A 14144-nucleotide genomic window follows, 5' to 3' on the forward strand; every position below is an offset into this window, starting at 1 on the left:
GCTGATAGCATTTGGTCTGAAGAGTTGAAGGTGAAGCAAGAAGAGTGTGAAGAAGGAAAAGAGTGTGCAGTAGTACATGTGTCTGCACATCTGGGCATGTAGATCTTGGGCAGTCTCCTGCCACCACTTACAGGCATCTTTCATTTGCATATTGAGGGAATATTTTAGTTTTGAGTTAGCTATGCAGCTCAGAGCACAGGGACTGATTGCAGGGAACTGGAGGGCTCCTGCCTAAAGCTCTTGGAGATTGAAAGTAAGGAGATATTAGCATCAGTGTTGACAGTTTTCATGAATTTTGTGGGCTTTCTCTGCCCCAGTTTGGGGTCTGATGTCTGCCTACATCTTCCCTGAGTAAGCAGTTGAAAAACTAGTGGGAGAGGATGCCAAAGAGGGGTTGACTGTAGGAAAGTATGCACATGTCAGATTTTACTAGTCATGTAATATCGGACATGATGAAACTACATTTCCTCCTTTGCATCTTTTCTACCTGTCATCTGCTCTTACTGTAACTGTACTGATGCAAAGATGCAGCACATTGCTGTAGCAGTTCTGATAGGGAAAGCAGGCAATTCTAACAGGAAGCATTCCTGATCATTAATGCTGTACTGGCCCTGTGTATAGCTCTGAAAGTGCAGGTGATACAGTGATAGAAAATGTTTCCATAAGTCAGACCTATATTTCCCAAAAACCACTTCAACACACAGTTTTTAGAGGTCAGTGTAAGTAACCATATAATGCTTGAAACAATTTTCTTTGAATTTCCAGGGAAGTTGTGAAGAATTTACTGCTTTAAAAAGTAGTTTTTAACCTCTCTGACTCTGGAGGTTTTTAAAAGTCTTAGAAAAGACGTTGAGAATACGAGCAGAATGCTCACCAAGTCCAAAGGCAATTGCTGCCAGCTCCTGGCCACTTCGCACAGCATCACGCCATTCCTGATTGAGGATGCAAATGTGCTTAAATGGCTACAAGTAAGAACTGCTCATTTCTAGGAGGTCAGTTGAAACAATCTTTGCTTCTTTTAGCTATGTCAGTGAAGTTTTCTAGTCTCTTTTAATTTTATCTCATTTGAAGGGTTTCAGGGTTGCGTTCCAAGCTGCAAGTATCAACCCATGTGCACTTGTGGTGTAGTTACGCATACCAGATGTTGTTACAGTGTTATATTATCATGAGCTACCATACAAATTCATTTGAGCTAGGGAAGATTCAGGTTGCTACACTTGCTCATGTCTCCTTTCTTCACAGGATGATGGAAACTGTAAAAGCCAGACTTTTAGGTTAGAGATAGAAATAGTTGTCTCTAGGGAATTTTAGAAGTGTTCTTCTTAGCAATTAGCTGTTCAGATACTGTTGAAAAAACACTCAGCACCTAACTGCATCACAAGGCACAGAAGTATGAAAAATCTGCCTACAATTCCCAGTTTTCTGCTGTTTTTCACCTTTAATTTTGAGCACTAGACTTGGATTCTTTCTCAGCCAGGAAAGAAAGCATCAGAATTTCAACTGAGGCTTAGTTTTATGCTTTACTATTGTTGTCTGACCCGTACCATAGAGTTTGTTTTACCAAACTTTGATCTATCTGGAAATCTTCGCTAAATCTTAAGCAGAAGCCTTTGGCAGTGTGTTCACTGGTATAGATTATGTATTTTTTAAAATAAAGGCGGAAGAAATTTAGTAATTTGGAGTTACAGTGGTTCATCAAGCTCAGAGCCTGGTTTATCTGGGTGCAGTAAAGTTCCTGACAGGGACAACTCTGTACCATTTTAAGTTTTCCACAGATCCAAGTGAAGCTTAGCAATGTGAGGCTTTAACTCACAGGGAATTCTGTGAGCAAAGGATCACTTTGATCCATGAACGTGCTGTAGGAACCATGGTAACACATCTCTCAAGGTATGGCTCTTCTTGCTGTCAGCTTTTTTTCCGGTCTGCTTGTGAACTGGGATTGGCAGGAACAAACTCAAGTTTATGATTGGGATTTGCCAAACAAAAGGAGATTGAGGAGTTAAATTTGGAAATCAGCACTTTTTCTTTCAGATTTCCCTTAAGCTCTGGAAGCAGAAGGTTGTATGGCAGCTGCTTGCCTGAACACCGAGGGGGAAAAAATAAAATGTCTATTAGGCATCACCTGATAATCTGTTTAAACTGAAAATGCTCTAAATTTTCATTAATTGAATGAAGAAATATGTAGAGATTTGTTCATGCTCTGTACTTGCCAAGTGTGCAGTTAGAAACCTTGGGAGCTCTTGTCTGGATCCAAATGAATTGAAAAGAAAAAAAAGTAAACATGAATTCATTTGTTAACATATAAATTTGACTGTAAGCACCATCTGTTTTTCACCATTGTTGTCTTTCAGCAATTCCGTCTCTTGACAGGGTTGAATTCCCTATTTTAGGGAGGATTCATTGCTCTGTTCTGATGTTTCATAGTATCAGCTACACAAATTGTTTTCATCCTCCCCGTAAGTGCACCTCAGCAGGATGGGTGCTGCAGTGCACCCATGAGCCAGCATTATGCTGTATATATATATATATATATATATGACTAAGTAATTGGCTTCAAATAAAAAAAATCCTAAGAATAATTTTAACAGAGGATCAGCTAAGCCATCACTGACTCTTTTTTACATACTTTAAGTTCTCCTTTGCTTAACTTTTCCCTATAGGTTAGGTAAATCATTGCTGTTGTCCATGTTCCAGATTCTCATTTGGAATGGAGTTGGATTGTATCTTAAGATATTGCTGCTGACTGAAGTCAGAGTGCAACTCACAGAATCCTTGCTTGAGTTAGGTCACGCAGAATGAGATCCATCTGGAATTCTTAGTGCTTTCAGCAATGGATAGTTTGAAATTTTGGCAGTGATTGAAACCCTTTTGGCCATTGCCATTCCACCCCCTCTCCTCCCCCCCCCTTTTCATTGCCCAGTAATGTTATTCTGTAAAGCATAACCCAGGTAGATTCTTGAAAATATCTCCTTAAACATTGATTTAACAGCCAGCAAAATGAAAGAAACTTGAGATGTGTTTAATGTTATACAAGTGTTTGCTGCAAAATTAACTTTCCAGAATAGAGACAGTAAAGTGCTTTTGCATGCCTTCTCTTTGACTTCAGTGAGCTGCAGATCAGACCTCAAAATATGCTTCCCTGTGAAACTTAGTAATTCCATTTAGCAGCTGCTTTCAAACACAATGGGAGCTTTTCAAAAATATCTTCGTCTGGAAGTGTTCGTCTGTAGGCATAAAAGCAGCCTTGATAACATTAGGGGGAAAGATAACAATGTCTATCTCTGTAATGATATCACCTTATCTTTAATTAATGTAGAGTACTGTAAGATCTTTTCTGAGATAGGAGCCTCTTATTTGGGTAAGATTTTTCCTCACAGTATCAAGCCAACACAGCTGTTTTAAACAGGGGTTTAATGCAACTTGTTCACCAGGCTCAGAGGCATCCAGAATCAGCTGTGGTTGTTTCCTTTCAGGCAGGAAAAATAAAAAAGCTCCTGACAGAAAGATGGAGCTATCCATTTCTAATACTGCAGTGGTTTGATTTAGAAACTGCCCTTATTCCATAGAATTGTATGACCTCAGCTCACAGTGTTTTAACTAGAAATGAGCCCAAGTAAATCCCCTGGATCTGAGCTCTGAGTAGTTTCAAGTTCCAGTCAGAGTTCAAGTACTTCAGACTGCTTTTGTATCTGTACTACACACCCACATCCATAATAATATATCATGAAAGCCTTATAAAGATCATGGTCCCACCCTCAACATAGGAAATACCAGAAATGTGGTTTCCTGTATTGTCTGAGTGTGAGCCACTGAACAATACAGTCTTTAATTAAATACTATTCAGTGTTTACTTCTTCCATTTCCACTGGTGGCCCCCATATACTTCGCTTTTACCTTTGATCCCTGGTCTAATCAACAATGAGGGTCTCTGGTATGTCTGAGTTCCAGCTGTGTTTTCAACCTCCTAATCTTCTTCCTACTGCATATTTTTGCTCCCATAGCATTTTTCCTCATTCCAGCTTCTTTTCCCGTTACCTGGGGCCAGCAGAGGAACATTGGGGGAGGAGCACCTCACAAGCAGCCTGCTTTTGTTTCTTGGTCTCCTGGGCCCTAACTGGCATAGTCTGACTTTCTGTGTAAAAGAAAGTGCCCATCAGACTGGGGTAGCATACCAAGCTTGGGTCAACCATGTCCATGAAGATTAGATGACTCTATTGCAGTGCTTTAAATGTGCCCTTTGACCTGGAATTAGCTGACTAACTGATCAAGCATCACAGCTGATAGATATCTCTTACTTAAAAAAAATCACCCTTTTGGATATATCTTAACAGCTGATATAGATCTATGAATAGGCAGTAATGGCCAGCTTGCCTTGTGTGACTGCTGGCAAAAGACGCAGTTATACATCAGAGTGCTGCTGGATTGCAATGATGAATAAGGAGAAATGCAGAGCCATTGGCAGGCCGTTTCTGCGTGTTATTTTCCAAGAATTAATCTACACTTCCAGGGCAGATCCTCTTGTATTCAGCAAGTGGCTCCCACTTTTGGTTCTGCTGTTTTGTACACCCAGTGCAGCAGCACAGTTTCTAGACCTAAGCATCTGTATTGCAAGCAGACCTTCATTAATAGCTCACCTTTGAGTGTAGGACTGTGTGTATTGTGATTTGAAGTGTTTTTGTGAGGAAAATGCATATTATTCTGAGTGTTATGTTAATCTGTAATGGCTTTCTTCTACCTGAAGTCATCTCTGTTATGAACAATCAGGTTGCCTTAAAAGTAAGTAAAAAAAAAAAAAAAAAAAAAAAATCACTTTTCTCTCTGGTTAAACAACAGATTTGTCAATGAGTTGCCAAAATTGTAAACGTCAAGATAGCTGAGTACAGTTTTATATGTACAATTTTCTATGCATATGTCTGATACTCCTTAATTTGGAAAGGCTGTAGTAGGTTCCATCCTACTACAAGGCAGTCCATCTGTTCAGTGATTCGGTAATTTCAGAACAGCTACACATGTCACTCTGTTCCTCTTGCTGTAGTCCATTCAGATATGTGACCAGCTTCAAATTTCACTGGCATTTTAAATAGTATTAAAAGTATTGGCACATGTCACATAACTGTCTCTTGGGTGCTGTGCTGGTTATATCCATGATGGCCTCGTGTCACTCTGGATCTACCTGTCCCAACAACCTCACTCCTGTTTACAGGTCAGGTTTGCATGGCCTTATGTCTGTAAAATTCAGTCCACAGAGCTCATGACAAACACGTGCAATATACCCCCTTGAATGTAAATGAAGGAGAGACATTTTTTTGTGTGTGCTTTATATTTGTGGAGACTGTAGTACTTTACGGATGAGGGCTGTCTTGGGTTGTATGTGGAAACAACATGAAGTTCAATGTGATCATAATGACAGGTTCAGATGAGCCCGTTTGTTCCAGGAGGGTAAGCTGCCATGGAGCATAGCATTATGGAGAGCGTGGTTGGTTCAGTGCATGGTTGCATTGTGTAAATACTAAACAATACTGTGACATGCAATTGCATGCTGCTTTTTATGGGGATTCTTGTGTACTGCAAGGAAAAAAGGACTGCTTATTTCTTATCTTTAAAAGTGCTTGGGGTTTTCTTCAAGGAGTGAAAGGCTGGGTGGAAAGTGCAGGCCAGAGCTGTGCCTACTGCCAGTTCATCCTGCAGTTCTGGGTGAGCTTGGAGGTCGTAGCCCTGACCAGGTGCCTGGTGCTGCTCTGTGTTGCTGAGCTGCTGGTGCTTTTGATATGACTGACATTTCTATGATGAGTAGGATTTGGGGGGCAATTATGAAGAATTCATTTACAGTGGTTTTGGATTCATTTCCATTAGGAGTACACACAAATGTAATATAGCAAAGATGCAAAATGGTACCTATTTTATAAGGAGCAGTGCACTGCTGTGTAAGATTACCCCATGACCAAGAGAACTGGATGCAATCGTGCCTGTTAGCAGAGTTCTCTGCCAGCTTTAATCTGTCTTTTGCCTTTTTAAATGTCCTGATGCAAAAGAGGATTGTAGATTCTGTATGGTCTGTCCTTGGCCATGCTTTTCCCTCTGTCAGGCAGGAAAATATCACAGAGAGCTTTATATTCATTTCTATGGAAAGTACTACAGAGCGTACTGTCTCTCTTATGCTTTCTGTGAAACAAGTTGGATTGAAGTGCACCAGCACGGTACAAGCTGTTTTACGGCCTAACATTCAGAGACAGAAAGAATCTCCTCCCTGAGGATCTTAGAATAAAAATAAAGAGGAAGGAGTATGGGAAGAGATGAAAAAAGAACAAAGGAGAATTGACTGCCCAAAGATGTATCAGAAGACAGAGGTAACCCATGGACAGAAGTGGGCTTCTTGATTCCCTCTCTGGTACCCAAGCACTGGCTGCATCTTTTCTGTTCTAAAAAGGGTCAGCAAGATATTGTTAGAAGAATAGATCCTGCTCCCGGGAAAGCCTTTTGAGTATTTCATCAGGACACTTACTTTGCTGTTCTGTGTGTGCACGCATGCATTCATATATATGTTGGGGGAGGGAAGAGAAGAAAAAGAGAGGGAGAGAAGAACATCCTGTGGGATTTCTTTCACCATCTGCTGAGTTCTGACTGCCATCTGCAAAGTAAAAGCGTTTATGTTGTTTAGCCTTTGTTCAAAATGTATTTTTTTGTCACAGTGGCTTTTGGCATTAGCATGCACAACTAGAAGAAATATTCAGCAGTTTGGGGCAAGCAGGATAAAACACCAGCAACTTAGGAATCTGAAACATCCAGTTTATGCAGTAATTTGACAGAAGGATTTGACATCATGCCTACTGTAATCGCCCCTTAGAAGTTCAGGCATAACCTCTGAGATTCACAGGAGATCAAACAGCAGCTTGTCTGCAAAGGCAGAGGCTTATTTAGCTGAACAGGGGTAAGGTGTGGGTAACTGAAGTCATAATTGCCCAAGCAATTTACTCTGCTCACCAGAAGTCCCCTTGGTTGGATGGTTTGTCCGTAAGCGATCAGGAAATGCGGAGTACCTTCCTTGTTGCAGTTCAGTCAGAACAGAAGATCTTTAGTTGTGCTCCTTCATCTGTAAATGTTGTTGCACAGCTAGTTACATATACAGCTCTAATTGCTGACTTGTTGAGCTTATTTGTAAGTTTGCTAAGTGTACAGTGCAATAGAAAGCAACAAAATGCAAGCAACATAAAGGAAAAAATAATCCATGGCTGGCTTCCTATTTCAGAAGACAGAAGCACGTCTTTGACTAATTTCCTATCTTGCATGTGTGTAACTTGCCTACAGAGTTTCCTAACATCAGGGGCATAATTGTTAACACATCACAAATGTGTTTGCTTATTAGCTTGAGCTTTAGATCTGCCCTTGGAATTTGTGTGTGGTTAAAAATATTTGGCAGAGATTAAACAAGAACAGAGGAAACTAACAGAGCACTGTGGTCTAAGAAGGTAACGAGAGGAAGAGAGGCTGTGTATAACTTAACACAGGATCAAGCTAGAAGTCTTTTTATGCGTTGGCTGGCTTTTGTAGATCAACCTATGTGGGGAGCGCATCCAGCCACTGGAATACAAGCTGTTTTCAACTTCACACTGCTTGGCTGCTAGATCCTCACTCTCCTCTGAGTTCAGTCTTTAAGTCAGCGTGACTATAGGATCTGAGATGCAGCTGAACAGTGGTTTAGCTAACTGTGGTTCCAGAGCAAAAATAAATAGGCCTATCTCTGGTTGTTCTCTTGGTATGGATTACCTAACGAGGCACTGTGAGGCTTCCTCAGCTGGAAAGTAAGGGTGTTGAGAATGAGATCAGACAGAAAAGCAATCTCTTATGTGGAGAGAAATTGAAGTGACTGAGACTACCCACTCTACAAGGGTGAAGAATAAGGGGGACAAAATAAAAGAAAATAAAATAGCCTAGGGTTCAGTTACCTCCTGATAAAAGAACAACATGATGAAAATATGAAAAATCTTGAATGAGAAAAGGATACATCTTTGAGCCACACTGTCAAAATACAGGTTTCATCATTGCTTGAGCCAGGAAATTTAAGTTCAAAGTGTGTTGGGATATATTTATGACCAACAAGGATCTTGCGTGATGCAATGCTAATAAAAGCACTCTGGAGAACACAAAACTCTGTGTCTTAGCATTTAAACAGAATGACCTTTTGCAGGCACAAATACATTTGTGTATTGCATATTTATGTATTTATTTTCACAGGAGCATCTGGTGCTGGCTTGTCCAGACAGGTTTCTGGACTGGGCTGACTGTGGGTCCAATCCGGTCAGGCAATTCCCGTGCAGCAGTCTTTCCTTTGATGAAGATTTTCTTCAAAATTGCCATTAACAGATTAAGTAGAAATCTTGTGTTCTGAGAAACTGCATTTTCTGCAGGAACAGCTGTGAAATTTGATAAAATCACCACAGTCTGTTTAAATGGTTTTATAGCTGTAGCTCTTTGGTTAACCCTGGATCATTTAATAGCTGGATAAGTCTTTCAAGAGTAATTAAAATGATGTTTTCAGAGAATTTAATATTTTATACAGGACTTTTTCAAACAGGAGCAGTGAAGACATATTTGCCAAAACTGAGAGTCTGGCACTGGACGCACCATCTTGTTCCCTGGTGCATAAATTTGTATCCATGCTTGGAAATGCACTATGCCTGAATTAAATGGCCAGTTTGCTTATAACTGCTCCCCACATCATCATCCAAGCCAATTGAAATGAGAAGTCTACAGTTAATTATCAAATGAGATCATTATTGAAGTAGCGTATGTTATAGGTATGTAATTATGAAGTATTAAATACTTTGGTGCAAATTATTACATCTTCCTAGCAAGGGGATATTCTACTGCAATACATAAACTTCTGCTTCAGCTTTGCTACTGGTCTGCTCTGCTATGTAATATTTGGGACTTTTAAAAATAGAGCTCTTGGTTCTGATCTTGCCTTCCCACAAGAATTTTTCCTGAGTCAGAGGTTTAGGAATCGGATCTGTTTGTATTGTAAAATGGTCTTCTTTCATAGTGCTTTAGTTCAAAGAACTTTAATATCAGCATAGAAATTCTAAAATAAAAGAATACTTTAAAAACATAAAGTAGACATTTTCAACACCAATTTATATATCAGCGGCAGCAATATAATTAAAAATTGTGTGTTCTGCTGCCATGGTTAACCTAGAGAATAAACTGTGTGGCGTATGATGTATCTCGTGAGTAAAAGTAAAGCCTTAAAGATAACATGGAAGATTGAACGGGATTTTATGGTAAAATATTATAATTGGAGTATTTTTTTTTCTTTTCATTTTTATATTGTGCTATATAGCATCATATCTGGGTATCATAAATCTTCATATATAAAATAAAAGCTTCAGGGAAAGTTCAAATTAGATCAAGTAAAGGATGAGGTTATGTGATGAACCTTGGAAATAATAAAATGAATAGTCATCAGTGAAATTCAATTAAAAACTTCACCAGTTATTATGCTACAAAGGGATTATAGACAGTGACAGAAAAATATGTAACTTTAATGTAAGACCATCAGGCCTTTTTTCTTCCTCCCAGAAGTCTGTTCCCCTTCCTAGGCCTAGAGTTGACTGCTTACCTTTATCTTAGTTTTAAAATCCATTGTTATAATTAAGCCCATTTATATGATTATCGGTATTTTAAAACATGGATAATTGTGAGTGTTTTAGAGTAGTAATGAATAACTGACATTATGTATATCAGTCATATAATTAATTGCCATTTCCTGAGCTATTATACATCCAATTTATTTAAACAACATGTTATTTTGTCATTTTATTATTACCTTATCCCTTCTTTTGACAAGTTAATAATAAGAAGGCAAAACAGAACATTATCTGCTGTTGAAGTAAATGCATCTTCATTATACAACAAATACATTCTTCAACAAAGGCTGCCAGGTATCAGTGTAACAAAAGGTCGGAATTATGGTGAAAATATAAGGCACAGCAATGTAGCACGTTGTTAATATGTCCACCTCTGCTTCTCTCTCCCTCTTCAAGGAGTGTGTGTCTTGTCATTCAGTTCATAGTTAATCTCAGGACGCCTCGTTATTAGTTGAGTGATCTCCATCATGACAACTGTACTAGCAGTGCTGAGAGTTTGGATTAGCTCTTAGACATGCTTAGATGCCAGACTGCCCTGTGAACTTCATGGGAAGTGCTTTGCTTACCCACCCTTTTTAATGTTCTGCAATCTGATAGCATCTGCACTCCTCATTCTTCCAGCTGGTGCTGTAAGTTTGTCTTCACCCTCTTAACAGTCTCTGTCCTTTCTGCACTCTACCATTTGGGCTGACAGAGGAGCTGGTACCCACACTGTATACTACTGTCAATATTAACTCATTCAACAGATAAGAAGAACTATTACAGTGTTATAATTAGTAACATTTTGTCAGATATAAACAGACTAAAGCTATATTCTTCAATTATAGAGTTTTAAGCCTAATGTAGTTTTCTGCCTCAAAGTTCAAGGCAGCATAGTTATTGAAGTAAAAAGCTGTAAACGTTATTTTAATGGCAAAAACAGATTGTGTTCACCATGTAATAAAATTATATGAAGCCATTTTAGTAAAACTTCATGAGGTTAACAGCTTATTATCTGTGGCTCTGACTATATGCCATATATATTATAGCCCATTGGCAGAACGTGTATCATCATGTTTCATTGTGTAGTATCTAATTGTAACAGCTAGTATTGAGAGAATAAATATACAGCATTATCCTCTTTTCTTATTTGCTACAATGATTTGAAAGAGGCTCATGAAAGAAAATGTAGTAAAAATATCCAGGTAAATGCCTGGTTTGTGGTCTTCATTGTCCCTCTAGAAATGACAATTCTGTTCTTTCCATAGCCTAAATAATATGTAATAAACAGTGTTATGGTTTCATTTGTTGTTGCCACATAATGCTGTACTTCACAAGTGCAATTGTATTTCTTTTGGAAAAGGTTAAGAGCAGTGTGGAGGGAGCATTCCCTGTGGGCACTGGCGTCTAGGATAATAAACTCTTGGTCCGTTTTGTGCAAATAGGACTACAAAAGTGAATTCCTTGCATTCAGGAGGTAATATTTATTTTAGAAGTGCAATGTTAAGAGAACTTGGATTGGGTTATATTTAAGGAAGATGCTTTTTACACAGTATAGACATAAATACTCAGTGACTCAACTTTATCCATTGAGCATGCATTGCAAATTGTTCCTCAGTTTTGTTTTTTTTTTTATAGTAGAGTGAACTTAAAGTAATAAAATAAGAATAGATCCCTTTCAAAGTTGATCATTTCTGTTATTTCTGCATACAAATAAGAGCTCCCGTGATTCTATGTTTCTTTGGGTGGATTTTTTTTCAAAAGCCAAAAATGCATTTCCATGCTCTGCAGTCCCCACGGAGTGTTCTGTTAAGTAATCTGTGTATAACCCATGTGGTATCTTTTGCAAAGTTTATAGTGAAATAGAAGCTGTCACATTTTTTATTCAACAATTAAAAATAACTCCCCGCACCCTGCCTTTCCCTTTGTTGTTCCCTTACCTTCTGTAACTTGTCTTCTAGCTTTAGTACATACATTGCTACCTTTGTAGTACCTGCTTAGGAACTGAGCCTTGAGCAGATTTAGTTATGTTTCTTTCCTGAGATGTTCTTCTTACTGCTTATCTCATATTTCTTCTTGGGAGTTTTTTGTAGACGTGGCTGATACTGCTGGTGTTTACAAGTGAGCACAGAGAAATGCCTCTGTAAACTTCAACCTAGATTTTTTTTCTTCTTCAAGTGAAGCATTGACAAGGAAAGGATTGCTGGTGTACATAACGGCATGAAAGTAGCTACAGCCAGGAAGGAATGACCACCTTACTTTTGTTGTAGTGAGCATTGCAGTGCACTCTTACTTGGGGCGTTGTTATACAGTGACAAATCAAGTTTATCATCTGCAGGCTGCTGATCTATGCAACTAACTCAACTTTTTGTCCATTATGTCCACTACGTGGCAAGGAAGGTTTAAAAATCAAATATCCTACATTTAAAAGGCTGTACCGATGGTTATCATTTTGATTTTTGATGTAATTTATGTGGTATCTGTACATGGCAGAGGGTGTAACTTAACTGAAGTATGATCTTTACATAGTGAAGTACTGCAAGCAACTCATAAGAATTAACAGAATCCCACTTCTGAAAGGCAAATTGTTGCAAACAGAAAATCTACAACTTTTCAGTGGCAGTGCACTGGAACAAGGTACCTGTCTGGATGCCTCCCTATGTGACCTGCTGAAGGGGACTTGCTTTAACAGGGGATTGGACTTGATGGTCTCTAGAGGATTGTTCCAACCCCTACAATTCTATACTGTTGTGAAAATGTAATTTGTGTTATTGTTTGCATGCAAAACAGTTATGTTGCTAGGTAATATGTAGCCTTGATCATTAGGTGGGTTAGCCAAGGCCACACAAAATGGCAGTGGGTTATATCATTGTGTTTCAAAGGCAGATGTGAAGATTTTCTCAGCTATGTACACTTAAAGAGGTGAACTTTATCCACTCTTCATCTTTGTGGATAGCTGTCAGGTAGCTGGTATACCAGCTTCTGTGGGAACCATTGTGAAGGGTCCTAGGACAAATAAAGGTATAGCGTACTGCTATAAACTAGAGAAGCCCGTAAACTGATCTAATCACATAAAGAAGAATCAGCCTGTATGAGGCAGAAAAAAGTCATCACAATAAAGCCCTGTTGTTGATGACTGCAATTTGCTCACCCTGTGTTTTCACTGGTCAGGAATCATGGTAAGATGCACCAAAGCCCTTTAAGGTTTGTTTGAAGTTGGTCACGTTTGGAAGGATGAAATCTGTGGGTTTGATAAAGTCAAAAGATTTTCCCACCCAAGAGAAGCGTAATTAATCCTAGACTCTTGCTAGGACAGTGTTAGCTCTTTTGTTGCCTTTTTGGTATTAGCTGTCATAACCTGTTCCTTTGAAGCTGTAATTCTGCATTAATCAGTGGTGTTTAGGTGTAACATCTGAAAACCTAATCCGGGACATTTTACATACCGAGTAAATTCAGACAATTCAGAAAGCTATATTAATTTAGTTTTCTATTACATTATGAGAATTTATGCTTGAGAGTATCTTTTCTGGCTCACATTTCATTAGCATTTATCTCTAGAAGTAACGCTGCAGTCAATACAGAGGAAGCATCTTGGAAAGCTGAATTTTGGGAGGTTGCAATTATTCAAAAACTCATGCTTATTAGAAAGCTAGACATGTCGTTTCAGTAACGTGTAATAAACAACAAGCATTCTTAGCAACTAATTGTAAGTTTAAATTTATTTGTACAAGGTAATTGCTAAAGGATCACAAATAATGAACAAATTAATGAAATTTATAGCTTGTTTGCAAATAACTTGTTGACAGAAAGCACTAAACTTGTCAGTTGAAATTATTCATTGCCAATTATTTCTCTGACTGAATTCAAAGTTGCCGAGTCCTCAGTGATGGCATAGGGATAAACTCTCCTACTTCTGCTGGTTTACAGACGTTCCTGCCTTCACTGTAAGTAATTCTAACCGACTACTTGCTAACATTGCTCTGTGCACCTTCTGCTAAATACATCTAACTCATGCTGTAGAGAAACAGGTGCTTTTGGCCTGTGACCTAGAACAACTTCCTTTAGCGTTTCCCAGAGTCCTGGTAAATTGTAGCTCTGAAAGATGGCAGATGTCAAAGCCAGAGATAAAGGCCTGTCCATCGAGAAAGCCTTCTTCCCTCAAACAAAAATGCAGGAGTGAACTGCCAAATACTCTTAGATATATTCACTCATAAAATATGAAGACTCATACACGTGGACTCTGACCTTACAAAGTCACAGGTTAGAGACTCTTATTACACATTTCTTTCATTGGCTTTAGGCCAGTATTTTAAATTGTAACATCTTTTACAACCCTTTGTTTTAGTTTCCTTGGTAAGAGTTGTCACTTTCAAAGTCAGAAGCACAGAGTTGATGTCAGTATGTCAACATGATGTCAAGAGGTGTTTATTACTTGTGAAAATCAGGGCATTTTCAAGGCATGTGCTCAGGTTCTAGCAGTTTAGCCTTACACTGTCCTTTGGCACCTTTAAATCTAACATG

General features: G+C 38.7%; 1 long non-coding RNA gene across 1 annotated transcript in view; it reads left to right on the forward strand.

The window, feature by feature from the left end:
• LOC107319230 overlaps positions 1-14144 on the forward strand; it is a 125216-nt gene that overhangs the window by 80284 nt on the left and 30788 nt on the right. The gene's annotated exons all lie outside the window — the stretch shown is intronic.

This window comes from Coturnix japonica, chromosome 11 (genome assembly GCF_001577835.2).
Source record: "Coturnix japonica isolate 7356 chromosome 11, Coturnix japonica 2.1, whole genome shotgun sequence".
Classification (NCBI taxonomy): Eukaryota; Metazoa; Chordata; class Aves; order Galliformes; family Phasianidae; genus Coturnix; species Coturnix japonica.